The 27,102-nt window shown below is 41.5% G+C and overlaps 1 long non-coding RNA gene across 1 annotated transcript in view; it reads right to left on the reverse strand.

Annotated features, from left to right (window-relative positions):
* Window positions 1-26,334, reverse strand: part of LOC137376973 (uncharacterized) — an 82,919-nt gene extending 56,585 nt beyond the window's left edge. The window contains exon 1 of the long non-coding RNA XR_010976338.1: window positions 26,233-26,334. This is a non-coding gene — a long non-coding RNA (uncharacterized lncRNA). The remainder of the gene's footprint in view (window positions 1-26,232) is intronic.
* Window positions 26,335-27,102: the final 768 nt, after the last annotated feature.

The raw sequence follows: 27,102 nt of genomic DNA on the forward strand, positions 1-27,102 counted from the left end.
GTCACAGCTGTGAGCTGAAGCAATGAAGGTTCGTAATACCTCACAGTTGCCTCAAATAGATAGGCAAACTATCAGATTGACAAGTGAAACTGGCAGCAGAAGAAAATACCATCAGAAACTTGCATAGTGCACTTGATGGGTGGACAAATGGATGATGCTTCTTCACTCCAACGTCTGATCAGTTTTACCCAATTCATATCTTTTTTAGGAACAAAAGCAATCAGTAAACCAGGATTACTATTTCCTCATTTGATCAATTAGCAGATCAAGCTACTTGGCCTGTTCTCTCGCTGATCACAAGCATTCTTTCTCAGGTGGTGATGTTGAAATAAAACAACAGCTTTAATTTTAACATTCTTTCTTTGGGCCTCCTTATCTCGAGAGACAATGGATACGCGCCTGGAGGTGGTCACAATACAAGAGAATCTCTGTATAGGCAATGCCACATTACATTAAATCAGTCTTTCTTTTCCTAACAAGTGCAATTAATGTTTAATGGAAAAATGAACACAACACTGAATCTAATGACTGTAAGCAGGTCTCCCTCCTCTGAATAAAGGGAGCAGACAGCACAAAGCAACATCATCCAGCTTTGTCAAACAAACCATCAAAACTGACACTCCAGCCCTTCATTTAAAGACTGTCATTTTCATAGCGCCTTTCATGACCCGAAGACATCCCAAAGTGCTTTGCAGCCAATGAAATACTTTTGAAGTTAGTCAGTGTTGTAATGAGGAAAACACGACAGCAAATTAGTACACAAATAGGAATGCAATAATGACCAGATAATCTGCTTTAGTAACTGACCATCCAGCAACACTCACTTCTCAAAGATGAATATACTTACAAAAAGAAGGTGACCGTACATAATTACATAATTAGACATTATCAGTTTCCTTACAAAATGCATATGGTAAATATACTGCAACCAAGTGCAATGGCATTGTGTAGGGACCAGTTGTAAGAAATTGCATCTTGAAGAATATTATAGAATTATTATAGAATTAGTCAGCATAGTATTATGATTGCCTGGCAGAAAGCTTTTTATTCTCTCTCTCTCTCTCTCTCTCTCTCTCACTCGCAGGAGTGGACAGAGAAACAGGTCTTAGCAGCCTGGCGCTGGTATAAACAAAGATAAGGGCCAAGGACAGTGATGTTCCTGAGGGGCATTATAGACATTCCTTAGTTGATAAGAGGGAGTCTTGTGGAGCCTTGTACCCTCTTATCTATACAAGTGTCTGGCAGGAGTTAACAAATGGCAACCAGCAAGGCATAAGCTGTGAAATGACCTCAAGCCAAAGTTATGGACATGGGGAGTTTACACCTTGGGGTACCTGGCCAAATGGGATCAAACAAGTGATTGACATAGGGTAAACCACCAGCCCCTAGAAATAAAGTATATAAACGGGTGCTCGGAGGAGAAAGGGGCAGTCTTCATCAGGCAGACGAAGACCAGGAAAGAACCTCCTGACACCTCAGTCAACTCAAGAAGATGAAGAACAAAGAGGAGAAGGCTGCGAACTGAACAGACTTCTAGTGGCAGAAATTGGCTTCATCCATCTGTTTGTTCTCCAGGATCAGTAAATTGTTCTCAACTGCTATAGTCTTATGCTTTTTCAGGTTTTCTTTTCAGTCTATTTAACCTATACATTATATTTAAATAGTTGCTTTGTAATAAACATGATGAGTTCTTTGGGTATCTGTGGCCCCTGAATCTAAACCTTACAACTGACCATCCAGCAATACTCACATCTCAAGGATGAATATACCTACAAAAATAAGCTGACCATACATAATTAGACATTATCAGTTTCCTTAACAAAATACATATGATAAACCTGCTGCAATCAAGTGCAATGGCACTGTGTAGGGACCAGATACCTGGACCTCACTGGCTCCTTGGCAGGGCTAAATGAGTGACAGTTCCTCATTTGCTCAAGCAATGCTGGATTGGTTTCACCATGGTGGCTATTTATGTCTCATTATATTGCTTTTTAGCTCTTGTTCACTGAGGTCATGGCCTGGACTGAAGAGAATATTGTCCTCGAAGGGCCAGCAATCAAGATTTCCTACTGCTTCCGATAATAGTGGCAGCATAGGTAGGTGTAAAATGAAGGCATCATGAATACTCCCAGGAGACATTCACTTGCATATATGTTTCTCTTCATGAAGAGTTGCATAGACACATATATGCCATCAATAATACCTTGTGCTTTGCAGAATCTGGCTGCATGGATAAAGGTGCAATGCTGTCTTGCACTACTTTTCCACTGGGGAAAGTAATGAAGCTATTTCTGTGCAAATCAGGGGGTCTGCCACCTGTTTTATGCATCTGCTGATTGAGAAAGTTTGCACATGTCCCCTGCTGCCAGTTAAAAGGATGTCTGTAGCATACAAATTCAAGGCTGTAATAATCTTGTCAGCCACAAGCAGAGCAGTCCCTGTTGTGGAACTTGCCTGTAGGTCTGGCTTGATGAGAGGGCATAAATCCGTGACTGCCTTTCTGATTAAATTTATTTGGTGAAGGCAGATCTTGTTAGTCATGCCTATTGATCCGTAGACATGCAAGGTTGGGTAAGGATAGATATGGACAGGTGTAATTGCACCTCCTGCTCATCCATCCAAAGATTGCCCTCTAAAATATGCAAAAGAGAGGCTTTTCTAGTAGATAGAATACAAGAAACTTATCTCAAATACATATGTAGTTCTTACATCACTAGCCTTCAAACATTCTTTCTACCCATCCCAACCTCTCTCTATTGTACCAATACTAAGTTATCACCCTGTTAAACTTTCTCATTCTGCTGTCCCCAAGCTCCAAAGGTGGGGTATTAGAGTTATGAAATTCAGCTTCAGCGAGGCTGGAAAATGGGTGGTAGCAGATGTACACCTCGTCCCATTTTCCTTTTTATTGATTTTGTTGGAAATGGAAATCAGGAGGTGTCAATAACAGGCAGCAGATCCGATCCCACCGGTTTTGTACCTCCACCAAAGTGAAATTTTACTCCACTCCTTAAATGCTGCACACCCCTCCTTTTCCCTATATCTCCACTGTGTTAAAATAAACAATCCTGGCAAGATCCTCCTGCTCCAACTCATTTTCTCCCCCTCACGATTTCAAAACTGAGGAATTTCTTTCCTTCAGTTATCCATTTCTTCTACAATCTGTAGCTTTTAAAACTCAAATTTGGTATCAATTAATTACCACCTCTTGAGTTTTTATTAATTATTATTAATGATTATCTCATCTTCCTTCTTCCTCTTTTCAAACTTAGTATATACAAAAAAAATGACAAAGCAGCGTCACATTAGCTACTCATGTGAGATATTTAGAGATTTCATCAGTCTGAACTTTAGCATGCTTGAGCCCTGAGCTACTTGATTGGATTTCCCTAACTGTGAATCCATCATAAGTGAGATTCTTGCAGCTTCTTCATTACTGCTTTTTGAAGGAGAGACGTGATCAATTAGCAATCCCCCTGGGATTCAGTACAGGGAGGCAGTGTGACAGAAAACTGCACATTGAATATGTTCATGAATTTTAATAAGGCATTCCAAAACAGTAAAATAGCCGAGGGCTATCTGTCCTATTCTAAATCAATAAGATGCTCTGATAGCAATTTATAAAATTTAAAAGACATTGGCGCGTTACACAAACAGGCTCAAACTACAGAATACTTCTGCTGAAAATCATAAAACCAAATCATTCCCTATGCCTTTTCTGTCACAACATTTTCACATTCTTATGAGCTGAGTTGCAGCATTCCCATTTTTTTGTAAAAGAGCAAGATCCCCTGACAACAGGAAATATTTAATGAATTCCCCGAATGCATTAAAGATTGCAATAGATTCAGGGTGAATGTTAGGCACAGCTAGGGTTGTCACACTCCTGGATTGTCCTGGAATCTCCAGGAATTCAAGATTGATCTACAAGACACTGTTGCAAGAAACCCAGGAGAAAATTTATAGGGGCATTAAAACAATGGTGATTTCTTTTTCTTTTTTGTTGAAGGGGTTCTGTGTCAATGAGCACTGTCATAGTTGGGCCTTTGTTCCTATGTGGCAGTGAGTGTGCTCACTTGCCTAGATACCTTGGTAAATTTGTAGTGTGCTCAGCAAATGTACAGCTAGGCCTCTTCACTTTGTTTTTCTTCCTTTCTTCATCACATACTGTCAAATGATCTTGACTCCATAAGTCAAGGAAGATCGTGTGAGTATAATCTAGTGTTAAATAATACTGCACTCAGACATCAAATTGTTGAGCTTCCACTTTCCTGAACTGAGCTCTTTCTGTTCTATGTGGCTTTTGTTTCTTGCATTGGGTTTTCAGGCATGCTGCTGATAGTAATCACATGACCTTACAGCACTATCTGAGTAGTTTCTCTCAGAAGCAAAGTTCGCTGACACAAGTTGTGCTTGCAGATAAGTTAGGATTGTTGGGCCAACAAGAAGGGTAAAGTTGAGTGCCAGTAGTGGAGCATGGGTGAAAGGTTGACCAAGGTCAGGTTTAATGTGTTTTGGCCATGATCTGAGATGGCTGTGAACCCTCTTCTGCAACTATGGGGCAGATAGATGAACTTATTTCTTGTTGAAGTAATCGATTGTAGAGTTCACCTAGTTTCAATAAAAGGCAAAACTTTTCCCTGTGGTAAAAGGCTTGCCAAACATTCACTGGATCCTGTTAGAAATGTATCATGTATGAAGCCTACAAATCAGATGTCTATCCATTATCACAGTGCTCTTCATGCGGAGTCGAGAGTCAGGTTGTCGGCAACACGTTAGTGTCTGCATTTGGGGCAAAGACATACAGAATTGTAATCCTTTGTTCAGCTTTGCATCCCTTTATCAGGAAGGGGTAAGCCATTCTCTCCTGGGATGGTGAAGGTGAAGTGTTTATTTATTGATATTGCCACCGCTCTGCCCTTTGATGGGTAAGAGGTGATCAGGGTTTAACCAATCTGACTCCTGCATCTCATAGGGGTTTATGTTTCTTTGAGATAATGTGGTATTAGTAACATATAGCTTCAACCCATATAATTATATATAGTGGTTAATCAATACATTGGAGAACTGACAACAATTAAGCAAGGTCACATCAATCATTCATGATGCATGTACTTACAGACTTAGTCCACTATTTGATTGATGTATCCCAATCTCTGACCAACATTGAATATTGTGATGTCTCAAGATTGGATGGGATTAAAGAACATTTTAGCTCCAATTATGTCATCGCCACTTGTGAATGGACATGGTAAACCATTAGAAGGTTGAGTTAGAGTAGCATTACCATGGATGAGAGGAAGTGAAGATCATGTCCATTCTCCTTATTGGAGGAGTCTGGATGGGGAGGAAGAGTACACTTGCCTTACTTATATTCACCCAACCTCACCATTTATTAGGCTAGATCACTGTATGATGCTTCATCCATTAGTTAGCTACCTTAGTATTCAGGATTCTGTATGTTCTCCCCTTTTGTCCCTCCACCTCACTCATATCTGCAAATATCCAGAATTGTCCTGGTCTGGGTAGTGATCATCTCTTATTCAATGGGGTGGGGCACTGCTAGTATTGATGAGAAGTCTTGATTGGTTAATTCAGTGTTTCAGAAGTGTTAATATTGGTGTCCATATAATGCCATCTGCAGAATAGCATTATCTTTAATGGTGTGGTGGCATTCTTCCCCATGTTTCATCCTTTCTTTGAAATCTAGTACCACCATACTGAAAGGCTAGTACCACCATATTGTAAGGAATGAGGAAAAAGCCCTTTGGAGAATGGGGGCCCTCGCTTTGCAAGTCATTTCTGACTACCTCAGGCATGGTGAAGGGAGTTGAATATCGAGTTGTTTTTGGGCCCATCGAGATACATCATTTACATCTAATGGACCTCACTCAGAGGGCAAGTTTCAGCTTATCAAACATCCTGTCTCTTCGTGGAATTTTAGGGACAAGTCTGAAAGATCAATATGTAGCACCCCAAGAGCTATAATCTGTCGTAGGTTGGTACCATCATAGTGAACCTATTCTTGGAGGTGTTGGCATGGTTGGAGATCCTGCTTCCTTCTGTTGGTTGCAGGCTCCTCTTCTTCCCAGGCCAGCAGATCAACTGACCTTGCCAATGTAAATTTAAAAGTTGAGCACTGCTTGTTTTGAAGCACTCTGTAGGGGATCTATTGAATTCCAGCAGCTCTACTGGGGCCCATCTATCTTGGTTATTGATGCCTCCCAGAGAACAAAAACTCGGAAGAGCCGCAACTGGTGGTTTTCGAGAAGGGGTTGCAGTCAGGGGTCCAGCGCAGCAAAGGGATAATCTCAGCAGATGAAGCAGTAATGTTGTCAGTGAGAATGGGTTCAGCTGTTCCTTTAGCCTTTCCATTGAATTCTAACTTTGGTAGGAAAGGCAATGCTGGAGGGTTCGAGCAATTGAGCCTGTCACATGCCTTTAGCCATGGCCTCACTTCATTTTCCTTATAGGAGATCAGTTATTTTCTCCGGTGCTGAGTTAGCTGGTTTTTGGGGTCATGTGGGTTGTTTGAAGTAATTATTTGCAGTCTGATTTCGAAGCAGGACAGAGCATTTTCTTTCAACTGGATGGTTGATTTTAGAAATTTCAGTTACTGAGAAAAAATGGTGTCCATTTTAAAAAAAAATGTGGTTTATATTAATTTGATTGGCTTGCCTTTTTATTTTGTTTATTACTGATAAACTCTTCTGACTTACTGGCTGTTTTGAAAGGCTCAAACTTTTTTTGCTAACAGTTTTCTATTCTGTTACCTTGAATTCCATTTCAACATTTTCAAACCCTCCAGGTTTGATTTGCTGCTGCTTATTTGAGACAAAGGACAATATTATATGATGAACGTTTGACAGAAGGATATAAATGTGACAAATACAGGAAATGCGTGACAAACTGGACATGCATGCTAGATAGAAGACTTTCTAATAAATTATAAGTAGAAAATAGATACGTAGAGAATAATGGGAGAGGGGAAGGGAACTGTTCAAATGTTCTATAATTGAACACAACATAAAAAAATGAGATAATTAGTCAGCTTAGGTTATTAGGTTCTGTCCCTTGATTATTGCTTTAATTCGTTATACTAGATCCCTATGATTGCTGTGCAGTGTAAAATCTCATACAGCAGCAATAACCAAAGGCACTGCAGATAGGATTATTTGTGTCAGCATATTTTGGTAAAAGATCCTGGAATAAATCAAAGATAGGTTTTTATTTGGTTCTTGTACATGAGTTCCAGTTAGACTTTTTGTTGCTGTTTGTGCCTTTCAACTTTTCATGAATAATGCATTGCTCTTCCTCTTGTGAATACCATATTTGTTTCTTAGACTATCCCCAGAGGGACTACACGGCGCTTTATACTGGCAAATCATTTTTCTGATTAATGATTCAGAATCTTTTACACATTTTGGGTCCTCCAAAAGGAAACTGCTTACTTTTATTTCCCTGCATGGAGTATTATTTTAAATGCCTTTAATTGTATTTGCAATGGAGAATGATCAGACAATGGGTTATGAGAGAGCTTCTATTCTTTTTAAACATATGTTTTTAAGGACTCATATTTAAATTGTGGAAATGGATTATTTGGAAGCCTGAAGAAATGCTGGACTTTGTTTTTTTCAATGGAGTTATTGAAAGGACACGACTGAAAACACTTACTGGAAGAATCAAGGAGTGCGACAAACAACCTCTACTGGAGATCACCTGCCTTAAGATAAATAAACAACAGGAACCTTGGACTAGGGGGAATTTTTAAGAGAAGCCACAAGTCAAGGTTTATGGAGGTCAGGAGGTTGATTTTCTGTTTTTGGGGTTTGGATTGTTTTCAGTTCAGTTGGAGTGTGGACAGTGTTTGAAAAATATTTGAAGATCAGCCTGCCTGATCATCTTTCCTGAACCTCTATCAGTGTGCCAGCTCCTTTTTCCTCCTGTTTTTTGAAAACCCTGCAATTCAAGTGTGTGCTGGCTGAAACCCCTGATGCCACACTTGTCCTGGAAAAACCTGCCAGATTAATTCTCGATGCCACCTGAAAAGAATTGCTCCAGAAAAGATCCCGGTGACCCATCACCATATACCCGGACGCCAGACCAAAAGGGACAACTGACATCCTTCCATATTTTTTTTTCTTCAAGAATTAGCAATTATTTGGCCAAAGTATTATTTTGCTTGTCTTTTTCTTGTAACAAACCTCTGCGGAGAGAATTTCTGCATTTTTTTTCAGTGTGTGTGTGTGAGTGAGTATGTGTTTGGAGGATTTGAAAAGGGAACTTTCATATTTCAAGTCTTGTTTTATAATAAACTTGTAATTTTGTTGTTTGTTAAAGAAACCTGGTTGGTGTACTTGATTCTGGGATACAAAGTAGAGCATATGATTGACCACATCGGTAATCAGGTAAACATTTAAATATACATTGTGACCTGTGGAGCAGTGGAACTAGAAAAGACAATGCACTCCTCCCTCCTCGGTCGTAACATATAATTGGGGGCTCTGTGTAGGATAACCCAAAAGTCGATGGTGTGCAATTGTAAGTGGGGCAATAATAATTGAAAAGAGGAAAAGAAAAAAACACAGGTCTCTTGCATATTAGAGTAAAGTTTACACTACTGGAATGTCTTTGTCAGTTGCTACAACCTTTCTGGAGAAGGGAGATTATTCCTCAAGTGATTTGAGAAACTTAACCAAAGTTAAGCTAATAGCATTGGCAGCAAAACTGGAGTTAGAGTTAAAACCAGGAGCTAAGAAAGCAGACATAATTGAAGTAATAGCACAGCATTTGAAATTGGAAGAAGAAAAAGGCGAGCCAAATGGTAGTTCAGTTGAATTAGCTAGGATTCAGTTGCAATTGGAAATGAAAAAACTTGAGCTTGAAAGAGAATTGACAATGAAGAAACTTGAACTTGAGGAAAAGGAAAGAGAAAGAAAAAGAAAAAGAAAAAGAAAAAAAAAGAGAAAGAGAAGGAAGGGAATTCGACTTAAAAAAGAGTGGCCTTGATTCCAAGGAAAATTCTGGTGAGAAAAGATCTAACACCAGCCCAGGACCTAGTGGAGAGCTGTTTAAATTTGTACAAGCCCTCCCAAAGTTTGAGGAAAGAAACATAGAGGCATTTTTCATTTCTTTTGAAAGATAGCCAGACAGATGAAGTGGCTGAAGGAAAGCTGGACATTGCTTATACAAAGCAGGTTGATGGGTAGAGCTCATGAAGTTTATGCCATGTTTTCTGAGGAGGCTTCGGCAGATTATGAGTTGGCAAAAAAGGCTATTGTCACTGCTAATAAGTTGGTCCCTGAAGCGTACAGGCAGAAATTTCGGAACCTCAGAAGACAGCCTGGGCAGACTTATATAGAATTTGAGAGGATAAAGCAAATTAATTTTGATCGTTCGATGCAGGCACTAAAGGTAGAAGCCATGTATGAAAACCTTAGGAAATAATTCTCCTGGAAGAATTTAACAATTCACTTCATCTGTTAGTAAGAACCCATGTAGAGAACCAGAAGGTTTCGGCAGCCAAACAGGCAGCGGAAATCGCTGATGATTATGAGCTTGTTTACAAGCCTAAACCCTTTGTCTGTCACCCCCACAAACCCGAGAAGGCTAGAAGGTGGGAGGGTGAAAGGAAGGCAAGTAGCCAGTGACAGGAAGGGATAGCTGAGAATGCCCGGGGATCTCCTCCTCAGGTCAGAAAGGAAGATGCTGAGGGTGGAAGTGAGGTCTGCAAGCCTAAGTGTTACCATTACCACAAGATGGGACACTTTTGTGCAGAATACTGGAAGTTGCAGGTTAAACCCATGGGACTAATTGGTGTGCACAAGGCCAAAGCAGAGAGAGGGGCCCTGACTGGGAGTATGACAGATCAGGCTGTAGTTCTGACTGCAGCTGTAAGGCCAAGTACAAAATCCACTGTGAGTGCGGGGGATGTGAATAAGATACCTGAGAGTTATAGGGAATTCTTGTCAAAAGGAAAAGTAACTTCCTATCCCTCAAGTGAGGAAGGTAGTTAGATAGTTATACTTAGGGACACAGGAGCCACCCAAACACTTTTGCTGGGGAAAGACACAACTTTTCCACCAGAGAGTGCACTGAATGCCAAGATTTTAGTGAATGGTATTGTCAGAGAGTGTATACACATATCTTTGTATCAGGTGCACCTGGAGTGTGATTTAATATCTGGAACGGTAACTGTAGCAGTTGTCCATAGTTTGCTTGTAGACGGAGTTGACCTACTCCTGGGGAATGATTTGGCCAGAGCGAAGGTAGTAGCTTCTCCAGTAGTCACGGAAAAACCAAGTGAAGTCAAAGAGACAGAACAGTTGCAGGAATTGTTCCAGGAATTTTTCCTTCATGTGTAGTGACCCAAGCAATGGCGAAACAAGTTTCATTGTCAGAGGTAAAATTGGCACCACAGACAGATATCCCAATATCTGGAACTTTTTTTGGGGATTTAGATAATTTGAAAGAAATGTTCAATAAATTCTCTCTGATCAAGGCTCAACAAGCCGATCCAGAGTTAAATAAAGTGGCACAATCAACTCTGATAGAAGCTAAGGCAAAAGGAGTTGCGGAAGGCTACTATATTAAAAATGGGGTTCTGATGAGGAAGTGGAGACCTCCTCACCGACCTGCAGATGAAGAATGGATGGTAGTTCACCAGATCGTGGTACTGCCCAAGTATCATCAGGAAATAGTAAGGATAGCCCATGAAATTCCTATGGTGGAACATGTGGGGATCTAGAAGACCCAATCACGTATAGGTCAACAATTTTACTGGCCAGGACTTTCCAAGGACGTGATGCAGTTTTGTAAAATGTGACATATGTGCCAGATTGTGGGAAAACCGCAACCTGCCATAAAATCGGGACCTTGAATTCCCATACCAGTTGTTGGGGAACCATTTAGTAGGGTGTTGGTAGACTGTTGGGACCTTTACCAAAACAAAAGTGGGACATCAATACATACTCACTATCATGGATATGGCTACTCGGTTCGCAGAGGGTATTCCCTTGAGAACAATTCCTGCTAAGGTAGTGGTAGCAGTTTTCACTAGATATGGATTATCGATTGAGATTCAGTCGGATCAAGATTCTAATTTTATGTCTAAAACTTTTCAGGAAGTTACGAGCCAGCTGCCTGTTTTTCAAGCTTGAAAATGAATGGCCAGTAGCTTAAAATCAACCCCAGATCCTTTTCTAAATCTCCCTGCATTCAATGAATTCCATTAAGATTTAATGTGCATTCTACCTTAAACAAGTATTGAAGTTCCAACAAGTCCTTACAAAAATAGACAAATGTGGGTGATGTATTCCAGACATTAAATTCCCAGAAATTCTGAAGGTTCGTGTGCTGCTGTGATGTTCTTGATTTGAAAGAACCGCTTGCTATTTTTCTTTAATTAGTAGTTTACCTTCTATTCTACACTGGCATATTTGGTTAACTTTACTAACTACCCATTCCTTTACTTCCAGCATCTTTCAATCAGTTTGTTTAAAATAATCTGAAGTTTGTTTAGTGTTACTTTAAATGCATGGCCTGATTCAGATATTTTTCTCTTAAATGTCTAAACTTTGCCTGTAAATTCTCTTCTTACTTGAAATAAGTCAGAAAGGCATATGATCAATATTTTCCTCACTCTTTTTCTCCCACTGGAGAAGAAAGTCTTTCATTTCAGAACAGAGAGCTGCTGACTCATTTTGTTTTATTGATACGCCAGCAGTTTAAACGTCTGACTTCATTGTTTTCCTGCCATCTGTAACTTTGACATTGTAATATTTTTTGGTCCTTTAGAAATCAAATTTAATCTTTCAATTGATTTTGCATTTTGGTTCCCTAAATAGCCAACTCACTCTTTCTCCTCCTTTTACTCTGAGGGCTTTCACTTCCTTCAAGTTCAACAGCCATTCGAAAACCAAACCCTTGTTACTGCTGATGTTTCCCTTTTTAGAACAACAACAACTTGTGTATATATAGAGCACCTTTCATGTAATAAAATGTCCCAAGGCGCTTCACAGAAGATATGAAAGCAAAAATTTGACACTGAGCCACATAAGGAGATATTAAGGCAGATTAGTCAAAGAGTTAGGTTTTAAGGAGCACCTTAAAGGAGATGAAAGAGATAGAGAGGTGGAGAGGTTTAAGGAGGAAATTCGAGAGCTAAGGTCCTCGGCAGCTGAAGACACAGCTACCAATGTTGGAGCAATTAAAACTGGGAATGCTCAAAAGGCCAGAATTAGAGGAACAGAGATACCTTGGAAGGTTGAGAGACTAGAGGAGATTACAGAGATATGGAGAAGTAAAGACATGTAGTGATTTCAAAACAACAATGAGAATTTTAAAATTGAGGCGTTGGTTAACCAGGAGCTAATGTAGGTCAGCGGCAGAGGGTGATGGGTGAACAGGACTTGGTGCAAGTTAGGACATGGGCAGCAGAGTTTTAGATGACGTCAAGCAAATGGAGGGCAGAATGTGGGAGGCCGGCCAGTAGTGCATCGGAATCGTCAAGTCTAGAGGTAACAAAGGCACGAATGAGAGTTTCAGGAGCAGATGAACTGAGGCAGTGGCGGTGTTGTGTGATGTTATGGAGATGGAAATAGGCGGTCTTGGTGATGATGTGGATATGCAGTTGGAAACTCATCTCAGGGTCAAATATTACACCAAGGTTGTGAACAGTTCAGTTCAGCCTCGGACAGTTGCCAAGGAGAGGGATGTAGTTGGTAGCTAGGGAAGGATGTTTGTAGCAGGGACCAAAGACAATGGCTTCGGTCTTCCCAACATTTAATTGGAGGAAATTTCTGCTCATCAATTACGGGAAGTCAGACAAGCAGTCTGGCAATTTAGAGGTGGGGCAGGGTCAAGAGAGGCGTTGATGTGGTAGACTGGGTGTTATCTTTGTACATATGGAATCTGATGCTGTGTTTTTGGATAATGTCTCAGAGGGGCAGAATGTAAATGAAAATAGAAGGTGGCCAAAGATAGATCTTTGAGGGACACTGGAGGTAACAGTGCAGGAGCAGGAACAGAGACCATTGCAGGTGATTCTCTGGTTACAATTAGATAGATAAGAATGGAACCAAGCGAGTGTTGTCCCACCCAGCTTGATGATGGTGGAGAGGCGTTGGAGGAAGATTGTGTAGTCAACCATGTCAAAGACTGCAAACAGGTCAAGAAGGATTAGGAAGTATTGTTTACCTTTGTCACAGTCATATAGGATGTCATTTGTAACTTTGATAAAGAGGTGTTTAGGTACATTGGCAGTGACGGAAACCTGACTGGAAGGATTCAAACATGGAGTTCCGAGAAAGATGAGCATGAATTTGGGTGGCGACAACACATTCAAGGATTTTGGAGAGGTAAGGGAGGTTTGAGATGGGGCGGTAGTTTGTGAGAACGGAGGGCTCAATTTTGTTTTGAGAGATATAATGAGAGAAAATTTGAAGGAGAGGGGGACAGAACTGTTAACAATATCAACTAACATGGGAGCCAGGAAAAGAAGTTGGGTGATCAACAGTTTAGTGGGAATAGGGTCGAGGGAGCAGGAGGTGGATCTCATGGATAAGATGAGCTCGGAAATGCCATGAGGGTAGATAGCAAAGAAGCTACAGAATGTTGTGAGTTCAGGGCTAGGGTGGGAGGAAACTCTAGAGGAGGTTTTACCCCTTGGGCTTGTGGAAGGAGGGAAGTGGCAACGGCAGCTGATTGGATGGTTTCAATCTTAATGACCACAAAGTCCATGAGCTCCTTGCACCTGTTGCTAGAGGAGTCAAGGGAAAGGAGATTAAGAAGATGGTTTGCAGTGGAGAATAGAAGCCAGGAATTTTGACAAATGAGAGCAGGACCTGAAAATGCTTTATGTGGTCCAGCCAGATCTGGCAGAAAATGACTAAACCAGTTTTTAGATTACATTACAGATACAGCACTGAAACAGGCCCTTCGGCCCACCGAGTCTGTGCCGACCATCAACCACCCATTTATACTAATCCTACACTAATCCCATATTCCTACCAAACATCCCCACCTGTCCCTATATTTCCCTACCACCTACCTATACTAGTGACAATTTATAATGGCCAATTTACCTACCAACCTGCAAGTCTTTTGGCTTGTGGGAGGAAACCGGAGCACCCGGAGAAAACCCACGCAGACACATGGAGAACTTGCAAACTCCACACAGGCAGTACCCAGCATCGAACCCGGGTCCCTGCAGCTGTGAGGCTGCAGTGCTAACCACTGCGCCACTGTGCCGCCCCATCTCCACATCTGTTCAAGTCTGCGTCACTATGACTTAAGGGAGTGGAGATGAGGGCTATACCGGGAAACAGCAAGGGTGAAAGAGAGTAATGGTTTTAATAGGGACTAATGCATCAAAGGTGGAGGTGAGGGTGTGGTTGAGCAGATCAGTGGCTGCAGGAATGTCATGGTGAACAAAGAACTGAAGGTCAGACTGTTGGAATTTTGAAAGTGCAGTTATAAGTGAATTGGAAAAGAGTTTTTTCCAGTTGTGGACACAGATGGATGTAGGGTTGGGAGGGGGGAGGGGGAATGTGTGATATTTGCGATACTAGGAAGTGATCAGAGATGGCTTTATCTGTGATTGATACGATAGGAGTAGCGAGGCCACATGAGATGGCAAGGTCAATGGTTCGGAAGTTTACATGGGAGGTGAAATTAAGGGAGGATAAGAAGGCAGTGAACTCAGAAGAGAGAGAGCATGATGAATTGAGATTGAGATTCAAACCACTGAGGATGAGAAGTTACTCAGTGCAGAGGTTGAGGGAGGAAAACAGTCAAGATATCTTGGTGAGAAAAGTTTGATGATACTGGGTGGGTGTTAGAGAACAAGGACCATAAGTGAGAAGGAAGCAAGAGGGAAAGAACAAGATAAGATAATCAAAGGAGGAGAAAGTGCCAGAGGAGATAAGGAGAAAGACCAAGGTGTGATTTGGGGGTAAGAGCCACATTGCCTCTGTGAGAGTCTTGGCGAGGTAAGTGTTGAAAGGTATAGCAGGAATGGCATTAAGAATAGCTTAAGCATCCACTGCTTCTACCATCTGTGGACTGGGGCTGTAGCATGTCCAACTGCAGGATGCATTGCAGCAACTCACCAAGGCTTCTTCAACAGCACCTCCCAAACCTCACCACCTCAACCATCTAGAAGGACAAGGGCACAGGTGCATGGGAACATTCAAGGCACACATAGTCTTGACTTGGACATATATTGTTCCTTCATCTTTGCTGAATGAAAATTCTGCAAATCCCTACTTAACCATATTGCAGGAGTACTGTCACTACATGGACTGCATCAGTTCAAGAAGAATGGGCACCACCATCTTCTCAATGGCAACTAGAGATGGGCAATAAATGCTGGCTTTGCTACACCCGTGACCCGAGAATACATTGCATTTTTTTATTCAAAGTTATGAAGAGAAAACTTCAAATGCTGAAAATCTAAATTAAAACTGGAAATGCTGTAGATGTGCAGCAATTGAAACATATATATATAAACAAAATCATCAGACATAGAGGTCATCCTTTTTTGAAAGAAAACTCTTTTTTCATACTCTCTGCAACACAATACCCACTAGGTCTCATGTTTCTCTCAGTGCCACCTAAATTTTCCATTAACAGGACCTGAAATGATATATTTAAAACAATTCCATGGAAAGGCCCACTTCATCATTCAATCGCTACAAATTTTCAAGATTGACATCTATACTGGTACATATACAATTATACTGTCACGACCAGGTGAGAAAGAGGTCGAGGGTTCCCTTTCAGCCTTCACCTGGTCTTTATGTAACAGGGTTTAATTTTAAAAACGCTGTTTTTAGCCCCCCCTTAGTGAATCCTTGTTCACCGCTTTCCAATTATAAAGCAAAGAAACCAGCACAAACAAGCTTTCTTGGGTTTAAGGAAGAAAGATTGAAATTTATTGAACTTAAACTTAAACTCTAATTCGGTTAACACCAACGGATACATAATGTGCCCGCGCTAGCATGCATACGCGATACACACATGCAGATAGGGACAGAAAGAGCAGAGGAAAAATAAAGTGGAAAAGTTTGAGGTAATCATTGAAGAGGGATCTTTGTTACTTTGCTTTGAGCTCACTGTAGAGTTCTTGGTTGTAGGTAGATCTTGCTTTTCGTTGGGGCCTAGTATTCTTCTTAAACTTTGTTCATTGTAGGAGACTTTTCTCTCTTGGAGTTCATGTGTCTTCAGTAGATTTTGGAGTTCTGTGAGAAAGAGATGGGAGCAGACAGGAGAGGCTGTGGCGAGCCAGCCAGGAGAGGTTTTTTCAATCCAGGAGCAAACAGCTTTCCGCCGACTCTCAGTTCAAATTGTACAATTCAAAAAAAAAGTCTGCCAAGCAGGTTAGCCATGTGAAAAACTGGTCTGACCACGTCTGTTTGTAGATTGTATTGGAGCAGGGGATAGCTCCTTTGTTCCAAGCACTGGCTGTTAGTATGCAAAAATGTCTTTCCAGGCAGGGGCCTGGCAACTCCTTGTCCCAAGCCTTTTCTTATTCCCAGCAACAATTTGAAATTTAATGTCCATGTGGTGAAATTAATTGTGCCTCATTCTTGGCAGGTGGGGGCCCGCATGACTATGTTATTATGCCTCATGTCACTGCACATGGAAAACTGAAGGCCAGTCATCAAAACAGATTTTCAGTGGACAATAATTAAGACAGAGAGAGACTTGTTTCTAGGTGAGGATGGAGATCACCTCATACAAGAGGTGCATATCTAGTGATGTTGATCAGGGCCAGAGTGGTCTCCTGGATTAGTTTCAGTTGCCTAAGGGGTCAGAGGGGATTTTTACAGATTTCTTTGGGGGGGGGGGGGGGTTCCCTTAATTGGCCTGGTTTTTATCTGTTTTTTCACCTCTCCTAGGGATTCAATGGCTTCCTATTGGGGTGGTGAGTGTAGGTATTGTGATGTACAAGCCACCACAATTGTATGGTGCAGCCTGGATGGGTTGTCATGCTCACACAAGGAGGGATTAAGAGCTATATAATGAACTTATAAAATAAACCCAAAATGGGCACTTTTCCTGAAAAACAAGATGGAGTCAAGAAGTCAGGTGACCTTATCCTGTACTGTCAATACACACGAAAAGTACAAGAACCTTGAGTCAATCTTCATGTCTGGACCAGCCTTGGGGAAGGCATTAAAATGTAAATGGCCTATTCTGTGTTAATGGCTACCTCTCTTCAAAAAATTGGGTTGACAATTACATGGCAGACACGGTGTCTCCAAATTCAAACTCAAATGAATAGGTGTGAAAAACTCCAGTTTATCAAAATGGAATGAAAATGGGTGACACCCAGACCCCATTGTTCATCAATGGCCATCAGACACCATTTATGAGGACAATGGTAAAGAGAAACCAAGGTCACATGACAGAAACCAGGGTCTGATAAGGAGCTTAATAAAAGTATGTGGTGAGCTGACAAAGACAGAGAGTCAGAGAGAGAGAGAGATTCCATCTGCTCCGGCAGAAGAAAAAGGACCCGACTTAGAACACCATCTTTAAAATCCTGGAACTCCCTTCCGAACAGCAATGTTGGTGTACCTACCCCACATGGACTGCAGTGGTTCAAAAAGACAGCTCAGCACCACCTTCTCAAGGGCAATTAGGGATGGGCAATAAATGCTGGCCTGGCCAGTGATGCCCACATCCCATGAACGAATAAAAAAAACTATCTGTAGGCGGAGACTGGAAGTGGCTTTGAGACTCCCTACCTGAGAAATTGTACCAGGAGTTTTGACATTGAACTGTGACTGAGATACAAAAAAACAAAGTCTGTAACAATTCATTCATCTTTCTGAGACTTTCCAAGTTTTGTCTTCAGTGAACCAGGAAAAAGGAAAAACAGGCCTGCACTGTTTGTAAATTTTCACCCTAGGAAGAATGCCAGATTTACAGCAAACTCTTTTTAAATCCATCAGACCTAAACACATGCTATCTTTTAATCTCTACCTTTTCTTGTGTGTGTGCGAGCATGGGTGAAGTTACAAATATTTTCGGGTATTGTATAATAAACATTTATCTTTCTTTAAACCTAGGAGAAAACCTATTATTTGTCTGTTTGTTGACTATTAAAACGCTCAGGGGCTAAAATACATTTCTAATAAGCACACTGGCTTTGGTCAGTTGAGAGGTGAAAAAGGGAAACCATCCCTATCATCTCTCATCTGCCCGTAACAGGGTCAGTCGGCCTTTTCCTGTTTGTCATATAGAGTATGCTCCTAATTGGTATATTTCTGTTTGCTCTAATTGTAATGAAGTGTGGAATATCAATACACTGCATTACTTTACCCAATACAAATTAAATTATCCACTGGGTTGGACTTACTGTTGCAGTTAGTAGCATTCTCTACAGGCAGGTGCGTACTGTCTGCTTCCTTATTTATAGTTTTGAGAATAGCATGCACTTCCTGTAAACAATAAACTTACCTCCTGCAACACTTTCCCCATCACGCTTTGTTGATAATACCTCTGTTGTGTTATGACTAGGTGAGAAAGGGGTCTAGGGGTTCCCTCTCAGCCTTTGCTTGGGTTAACCATAACAGTGTTTAATTTTAAAAACACTGTTTTTAGCTCTCCCTCAGTGAATCCTTGTTCATTGCTCTCCAACTGTCAGGCAAAAAAATCAATCAGACAGGTTTTCTTAGATTTAAGCAAGAAAGGTGGAAGTTTATTAACCTTAAACTCTAATTCGGTTAACAACTACAAATACGCGATGCGACCACACTGGCATGCATATGCGATAAACACACACACAGATAGAGACAGAAAAATAGAACAAATAAAGGGGAAACGTTTGAGGCAATAGCTGGGATTTATTTAAGGTCCTTCGAGTTCGATGTAGAATCTTTGATTGCCGGTTAAGTCTTGCCGTTTTGTTGGGGCTCAGTGCACGCTTTAAAACATGTTTTGATGTAGGAGTCTTTTCTCTCTTGAGGTTTAAGTGACTTCAGTGGATCCGGAGATTCATGAGAGTGAGAGAGAGAGAGAGAGACAGCCAGGAGAGAGGCTCTCTTCTTCCAAGTTCAGTTGCAATCTGACAAAACTGTCCTGTGAGTAGTTCACAATCAGAAACCTGGGCCAGCAGGTTAGTCATGTGACTAGTTGTTTTTTTAACAAACTCCTGCGTTTGTGGATTCTCCATCTTAGCAGACACACTGGAATGCTGGCTTTCTTACACATTCAATATCTGGTGATCAAAATCCATTTGGGTTATTTGGATCAGGGAGCCATTCTATTGTCTGTAGGCACTGTCTCTTAGTATGCAAATGTTTTCCAGCTCCTGCTGAGCTCTTTAAACAAGTCATCTCTTCCTTCCAGCAACAGTTTAAAATTAATGTTCATATGATGAAATTAATATGCCTTATTCTTGGCAGGTGGGGTCTTCATGACAATTGTTATAAAACTCTTCACTATTGACAAAGCCACAGAGGTACAACTGTGGATATGTATCTGTGAGAAACAGAACCATACCAGAAGATAGGAAGGGTTGTGGCTGTAACCTTTTTATTTCAATCCTATTTTCCTAGGGTTTTCTTGATTTATGGCCGGTTATCCAGAAACAGAATGCCCAGATAGTGAATCATATACCGAGATACACGGCTGGACCTGATGCAGCCAGCAATGATAATCAGTAATGAAGCAATCAATCAAAAGCAAGAAAATTAAAAATCCATGCAAAATGACTGATACTGAAACAGTGCCATGGAGATGAGATGCTTTGCCTCTACAGCTTTATTATTTTTCAAAAGGAAGGAGAGCCATTTTTGCCTGAAGTATCTTTGGAGCTCTCTGCTGAGCAGTGTGCACACTGGATTTCAGAGGTTTAGAAAATAAGGTCAATGACCTGAGTTCTTATTCTTCATAGATGTGCACAATTATGCTCTTGTTTTAATGAAAAGTAAATCAGATGGTCCTGCAACTCCTCCCAGTACTTTACCCATGCCGGCTGGCTGACTGCTTTGGTCCACTATCCACCACTTTTGTGGTCCTCTGAAGGGGGACAACTGGGTCGGACAACACCCTGAGAAGTAACTGTCTCATATCTGCCTCCGATTTCCACTTGCAGTCCAATCTCTCTCTATTTGCTCCTCCATGGCTGCCATCTGCCGTTCAACCTCCTGCTCTCTCGCCACTTCTCCATTTCCATTCCTTTGTCCAAGTCTCCATTTACCTGTATCTTAAATTGTTTAAGTCTCATTCTACACAATCAAATTACCTTCACAAACTCTCCAATATCCACTACCCAATGTCACCCAAGTGCTGACCAGCAGCCCACTACCCAGCTCCAAACTACTAATTTTCCCCTGCTACTGACTGATACCCAAACACCCAAATGCCCAATAAATAGTCCCAACCATCCAAATTCTTATTCCCCTGCTCAGTTTCCCCCTCCATTACATATTAAGCCCATTCTCACGACCCTGCATCCACCTACTAATTACTCTCTCTGTAATTGCTCACCTCCCCCAATCAATTCTTACTACCAATACTAATCACCTTGATTATTCATTATTCGAATTCCCCCAAGTATTCCCTGGAATTGTGTTTGCAAAAGGCACATAACAACCATTCCCATGGAAATTAAGTGGGATGGTATGTTCACACCCTTCCCACTTCATTTTCCTATAGTTTAGCTAGCAGGATGTTCCCTGCCTCTTCAACTATTCTGTGCTCTCACTATACAATACACTACCTCAAAACTCTTCATTTCCCCAAATCCTCAATTTTTTTCCTCCAACTACTCAACATTTCAGCTCACTTTCCCAATCCAATGACTATTCTTACATGACCTCCCAAATCATTGCATGACCCGCATCCCTTCCCGAACAGCATATTAGCTCACTCATCATCACCAACACAATACTATTGTGATTTCCCTAATAAAACACAATTTCCTCCAGCATCAGCAATGTGACAGGTTGTCCGAGGCCCAACCATCTTCAGCTGCTTCATCAATGACCTTTCTTCAATCATAAGGTCAGTTTTGGGGATGTTTGCTGATGATTGCACTATGTTCAGCACCATTCGTGACTCCTCAGATACTGAAGCAGTCTGTGTAGAAATGCAGCAAGACCTGGACAATATCCAGGCTTGGGCTGATAAGTGGCAAGTTACATTCGCGCCACACAAGTGCCAGGCAATGACCATCTCCAACAAGAGAGAATCTAACCATCTCCCCTTGACATTCAACGGCATTAACATCGCTGAATCCCCCACTATCAACATCCTAGGGGCTACCATTGACCAGAAACTGAACTGGAGTAGCCATATAAATACCGTGGCTAAAAGAGCAGGTCAGAGGCTAGGAATCCTGAGACGAGTAACTCACCTCCTGACTCCCCAAAGCCTGTCCACTATCTGCAAGGCACAAGTCAGGAGTGTGATTTAGATTTTTTTTCTAGATTTAGATACAGCACTGAAACAGGCCCTTCGGCCCACCGAGTCTGTGCCGACCATTAACCACCCATTTATACTAATCCTACACTAATCCCATATTCCCACCACATCCTCACCTGTCCCTATATTCCCCTACCACCTACCTATACTAGGGGCAATTTATAATGGCCAATTTACCTATCAACCTGCAAGTCTTTTGGCTGTGGGAGGAAACCGGAGCACCCGAGGAAACCCACGCAGACACAGGGAGAACTTGCAAACTCCACACAGGCAGTACCCGGAATCGAACCCGGGTCCCTGAAGCTGTGAGGCTGCGGTGCTAACCACTGCGCCACTGTGCCGCCCCATCGGTGATGGAATACTCTCCACTTGCCTTGATGGGTGCAGCTTCAACAACACTCAAGAAGCTCGACACCATCCAGGACAAAGCAGCCCGCTTGATTGGCACCCCATCTACAAACATTCACTCCCTCCACCACCGACGCACAGTGGCAGCAGTGTGTACCATCTACAAGATGCACTGCAGCAATGCACCAAGGCTCCTTAGACACCACCTTCCAAACCCGCGACCTCTACCAACTAGAAGGACAAAGGCAGCACATACATGGGAACATCACCACCTGCAAGTTTCCCTCCAAGTCACACACCATCCTGACTTGGAACTATATCGCCGTTCCTTCACTGTCGCTGGGTCAAAATCCTGGAACTCCCTTCCTAACAGCACTGTGTGTGTACCTACCCCACATGGACTGCAGGAGTTCAAGAAGGCAGCTCACCACCAGCTTCTCAAGGGCAATTAGAGATGGGCAATAAATGCTGGCCTGGCCATCGACGCCCACATCCCATGAATGAATAAAAAAAAAGATTCATTATATATGTTAAGAGGTTTTGAACATGTCCATCCCACTTTGGTTGTCACTTTGACATGCAATTAGCTGTGGCATGCTTTAAAACTATAAAGGACAACCACTTTTGCCAGTTTCTTCTGACCTTTAGTTGACCTCAGAATCTGCCCAAGAGCAGTTACCCTCCAGCTGACCTCGGAGTAGCACGACAATGAGGCACCAAGCAATACTGATTAACATATAAAACTGTAGCTTAGCAGCATAATAATACATCAGGGCTAATTTTAACTGTTGGTGATAGTATAAAATGGATATCAGTTTGGTTACACTTTATACATCTTTCCTGATCTTCATTTCCCTCAACTTCAAAAGTTAAAATTGTGTGTTATATGGTATAATGCTCCTATCTTATAAAATAATGGGGCTGATATTCATAGGGACCCTCTGCCTGAGGCTGAGGCCTGAAGTGCATTGCATCAGTCTCGCCCTTGGAGCACCCAAATTTGGTGGACTGGATCATTACCATCAGAGGTCAGCAACAGCCATGGTTAGGGCTTTCTTCTTGCTGTTGAAGAGCAGCCAGAAGGCCTCCAGCTAATCCCTGGATCAATATCTTTCAAAGGAAATTAGACTTACTGCTGGCCCACTATCTGTTCCTTCTCTGATTTTCTGACTTGGAGATTGGGAGCATTGGCCTTAAGGCCATTTTGCACCCTGCCAGCTAAACTACAGGAAAATAAGATGGGAGGTGAGGGAACCGTGACATGGGTAGACCCAGTTACTGATTTGCCCTTCATTACCATGGGGAGGTATCTGTCCTCTTATGTGAATACAAGCACCACTGTTCTATATACTTGGCAACACTACACGAACGTTTCTTCTGTAGCATTTTACTTGGAAAAACTTGCATAGATTTGGATGTTTTAAATTTCATTGTAAGATTGGATTTTAAATAACACATTGATATAATTGAATTCCAATGCTCTGATGTTTCATTAGAATGGATTGTAGCTATTACATTTTTAGGCTGTCTCATAGCACATCCTACAAAACTATAGGAGTTAAATGAAATAAATGAAAATCAAATAAGGAATGGCAAATTTGATCTACAGCTGGTACAGGGGTTGTTACAGATACAGATCAATATCTTGAGTGGGAATACTTCTCCTGTAAAACCCAAGCCACTCGATCCTAAGTTAGGATAGTTGTGTGGTGGCTCAGTGCAATGAACTGCAGCACAGAATAGTAGGCTGTGTACAGTTCTGGTTGCCACACTATAGGAGGGATGTGATTGCACTAGATAGGGTGCAGAGGAGATTCACCAGGATGTTGCCTGGGCTGGAGCATTTCAGCTATGAAGAGAGACTGGAGAGGCTGGAGTTGTTTTCCTTGGAGCAGAGAAGGCTGGGGGATGGACCCGATTGAGGTATATAAAATTATGAGGAGCATAGATAGGGTAGATAGGAAGAAACTTTTTCCCTTAGCGGAGGTATCAATAACCAGGGGGCATCGATTTAAGGTCAGGGGCAGGAGGTTTAGAGGGAATTTGAGGAAAACTTTCTTCACCCAGAGGGTGGTTGGAATATGGAACACACTGCCTGAAGGGGTGGTAGAGGCAGGAACCCTCACAACATTTAAGAAGCATTCAGATGAACACTTGAAATGCTATAGCATACAAGGTTACGGGCCAAGTGCTGGAAAATGGGATTAGAATAGATAGGCTTGATGGCCCGCACGAACACGATAGGCTGAAGGGCCTGTTTCTGTGCTGTATGTCTCTATGACTCAAGTGGCTAATCTCTGATCTCAGCCTTGACGTCACAGAATTGGTGCACAACAAATGTGGTACTAAAGTGTAGGGCAGATAAATCAGTGGCAGAAGCTCCCCAAGATAATTTTTGAGCAGTGGGAAATGATACATGGCAAAGGATGGTACAAAGGAGAAATAAATTAAAAATTGGGGGAAATGAGTAATAATTAAGATTAATAATAATTAAGAGTCATAATGGACCAAATCTTCCTGGAACAATAATGGCACGTAAATGATGTACACCATTAACAATCAGCAAATTGGCCAAATTTATTTCTTACTTATCATTTCTGTCTCTTTTTTCTTTCTCGCAACCTAATTTCTCTTTCCTTCTCTTTATTTCTCTTTCTGTGCCTGATTTGACTCGAATTCACCCACTTAATTTCACCTTCCTTCTCCATCATTCCTCTGTTGCTTTCTAATCCCAAATATCATTGGTTACTGAGATGCACTCTGGGTCCCACTGTTCTCTAATGTCCCAGATATCCAGCTTGCATTTTCAGCAAGTTATGTCACAAAAAATTTTCAAACTAAAAGGTGCAGGAAGAAGTTTAATTAACACTCCCGCAAGTTTGATGAACTATACATTAATTATCAGAGGATGTGACAAAAGGTTTGATATATAAGAAATAAGCTGCAACTGTTTTGATAGCAAAACTGTGTTTGTCACTAGATATTTCACACTCGGAGACAAAATGGGGTGGTACTGACTGACAGTTTGATAAAACAGAACTGCCTGGAAATTGCACTTCAGTTACAGTGAACAGTTTGCTGACTTTGAAATTGCCATTTAGCTGACTGATGCAAATAGCAATTTAGAGACTCTTACCAAAACAATGAACTGTGTTCTGGGCTGTGAATCTTTCCTAAAAATGGATGCACATTTTGAAAGAAAAAGCTGCAATCCTAAGACTGATAATCCTGTGCTGGAGCTCAACTCTTTCCTTTTAATATAATTAAGAGGTTCAGTTAATGTGTAGAGAGAGATAAAATTCTTTATGAATAATGAGACCGATCTTTATTAATTTGTGAGCCATATTCCACCAACATGTATGAACTAACCTACAAAAAACTAGTAATATTTTCACTGTATGTGAATAGTAATTTCAGTATAAAATGATCACCATTATGCATTTACATGGTGAAGTAGGGTTTTTGTCATTATAAAAAGAGTTCATTAAAATCCGAGCTTCACTATTATCTGTGTTTATGATGCACACGGTTGTAATTATATCTCAGTTTATCATAAGTTTAACCATAAGCAAAATTCCAACACATTTTATTTAATAGAAATGGATTTTCACTACATTTACTGTGGACAGATTATCACCACGAGCAGGAGTTCAGCAAATCCCTTATGTTAACAGAGTGACGTTATAGTGTTTTAGTTCACTCCAGCACAGGACTGTAAATTGCTTAATTTCAAAATTCATTGCAAATAGGGTGTCAATGTATTTAAGCAGAGTTCCATCATAACTAATGGTGGAGATACAATAAATAAAAACTAAACAAAAATTTAAACTGTTATTTTCTCTTTTCAGATACTGGTGGACTCACTGTATATTTCCAGTTTCATTCTATGTCTGATGACTATAAGACGAGTTTAATGGTTTTTTTGATCACGATAAGCAGTCTTCCATTGTATTCCTGATCCTAATATCAGCGTTCCATAGTTTCCTGATCACAATAATCAGCCTTCCATAGTATTCCTGATCATGATAAGCAGCCACTGATGGTATTCCTGATCATTAAGAGTTTACTATATCTGAATCCACTACAAACACTTTGTATATAGATCATGAACACTATGTGAGGTTTCACTTTGTTGAAATAAGCTGTAATTGGACTTTATTTATAAACAGATATCTACTGTGTATCTAGTTTTGGTAGAGTAGTTTCGTTGGGCGGAATTTTGTTCAGCTCCTGACGTTGGGCTCCGTAGCCGGGGGTGGAGGTGCGGGGGTGGGGGGGTTCCAGAAGGTCTCATTAGCAATGGCCCGCTGCGTATTGGGATCACTGGGATTGCTGGGCCCAATCTTACCAGCAGCTGCAAGGCTCAGTAGCGACGCCCGGCCGCTCAGCAACAGGACCGAACTTTTAAGTATTTAAATAAAGAGCAAGAATAAATTAACAGACCTTTCCCTGTGATCTTGCCGGCTGTCCATAATCTTGCGTACGGTGGCCAGCCTTCACTTTCCCGTCCAGGGAAAGCTGGCGCAACCGAGATGGGGAAGTATGGTGTAGTGTGGGGAGAAACGGGGTCAACTCTGCATGTGTAGTGTAGCGGGGGGAAGGGGTGACCTCTGTACTTTGTGCAGTTGGGAGGGGAAAGGTCACATATTATATGTAAGTGTTTTGGGAGGGGGGGGGGGGGGTTGGGAATGTGACGGCCTTTTATTTTCTTTGTATTGCAGGTCACAAAGTTTAAGGTGAGGGGCGTGAGGTTTAAGGGGGATTTGAGGAAGAACTTTTTTACCCAGAGGGTGGTGATGGTCTGGAATGCCCTGCCTGGGAGGGTGGTAGAGGCGGGTTGCCTCACATCCTTTAAAAAGTACCTGGATGAGCACTTGGCACGTCATAACATTCAAGGCTATGGGCCAAGTGCTGGCAAATGGGATTAGGTAGACAGGTCAGGTGTCTTGCATCGGTGCAGACTCGATGGGCCGAAGGGCCTCTTCTGCACTGTATTATTCTGTGATTCTGGGATACGGGCTTCAACCAGCCTGCATTGGCATGGCAACAAAACAGCTAAAACAACTAAATGTTTATAATGACAAAAAACCAACTTCACCATGGAAATGCATAATGGTGATCAATTTATACTGAAATTACTAATCACATACAGTGAAAATATGAGTACTAGTTGCTTGTCGGTTAGTTCATATATGCTGGTGCAATGAAAAATAAACCAAAAATGTGCTCTCACACTGCAAGCCATACACTATCCTAAGTAAAACCGAATTTTAAAAAATAAGAACAGTTGAGGGAAGCTGATTATTATTAAGA

The sequence above is a fragment of the Heterodontus francisci genome, chromosome 14 (assembly GCF_036365525.1).
Source record: "Heterodontus francisci isolate sHetFra1 chromosome 14, sHetFra1.hap1, whole genome shotgun sequence".
Lineage (NCBI taxonomy): Eukaryota > Metazoa > Chordata > Chondrichthyes > Heterodontiformes > Heterodontidae > Heterodontus > Heterodontus francisci.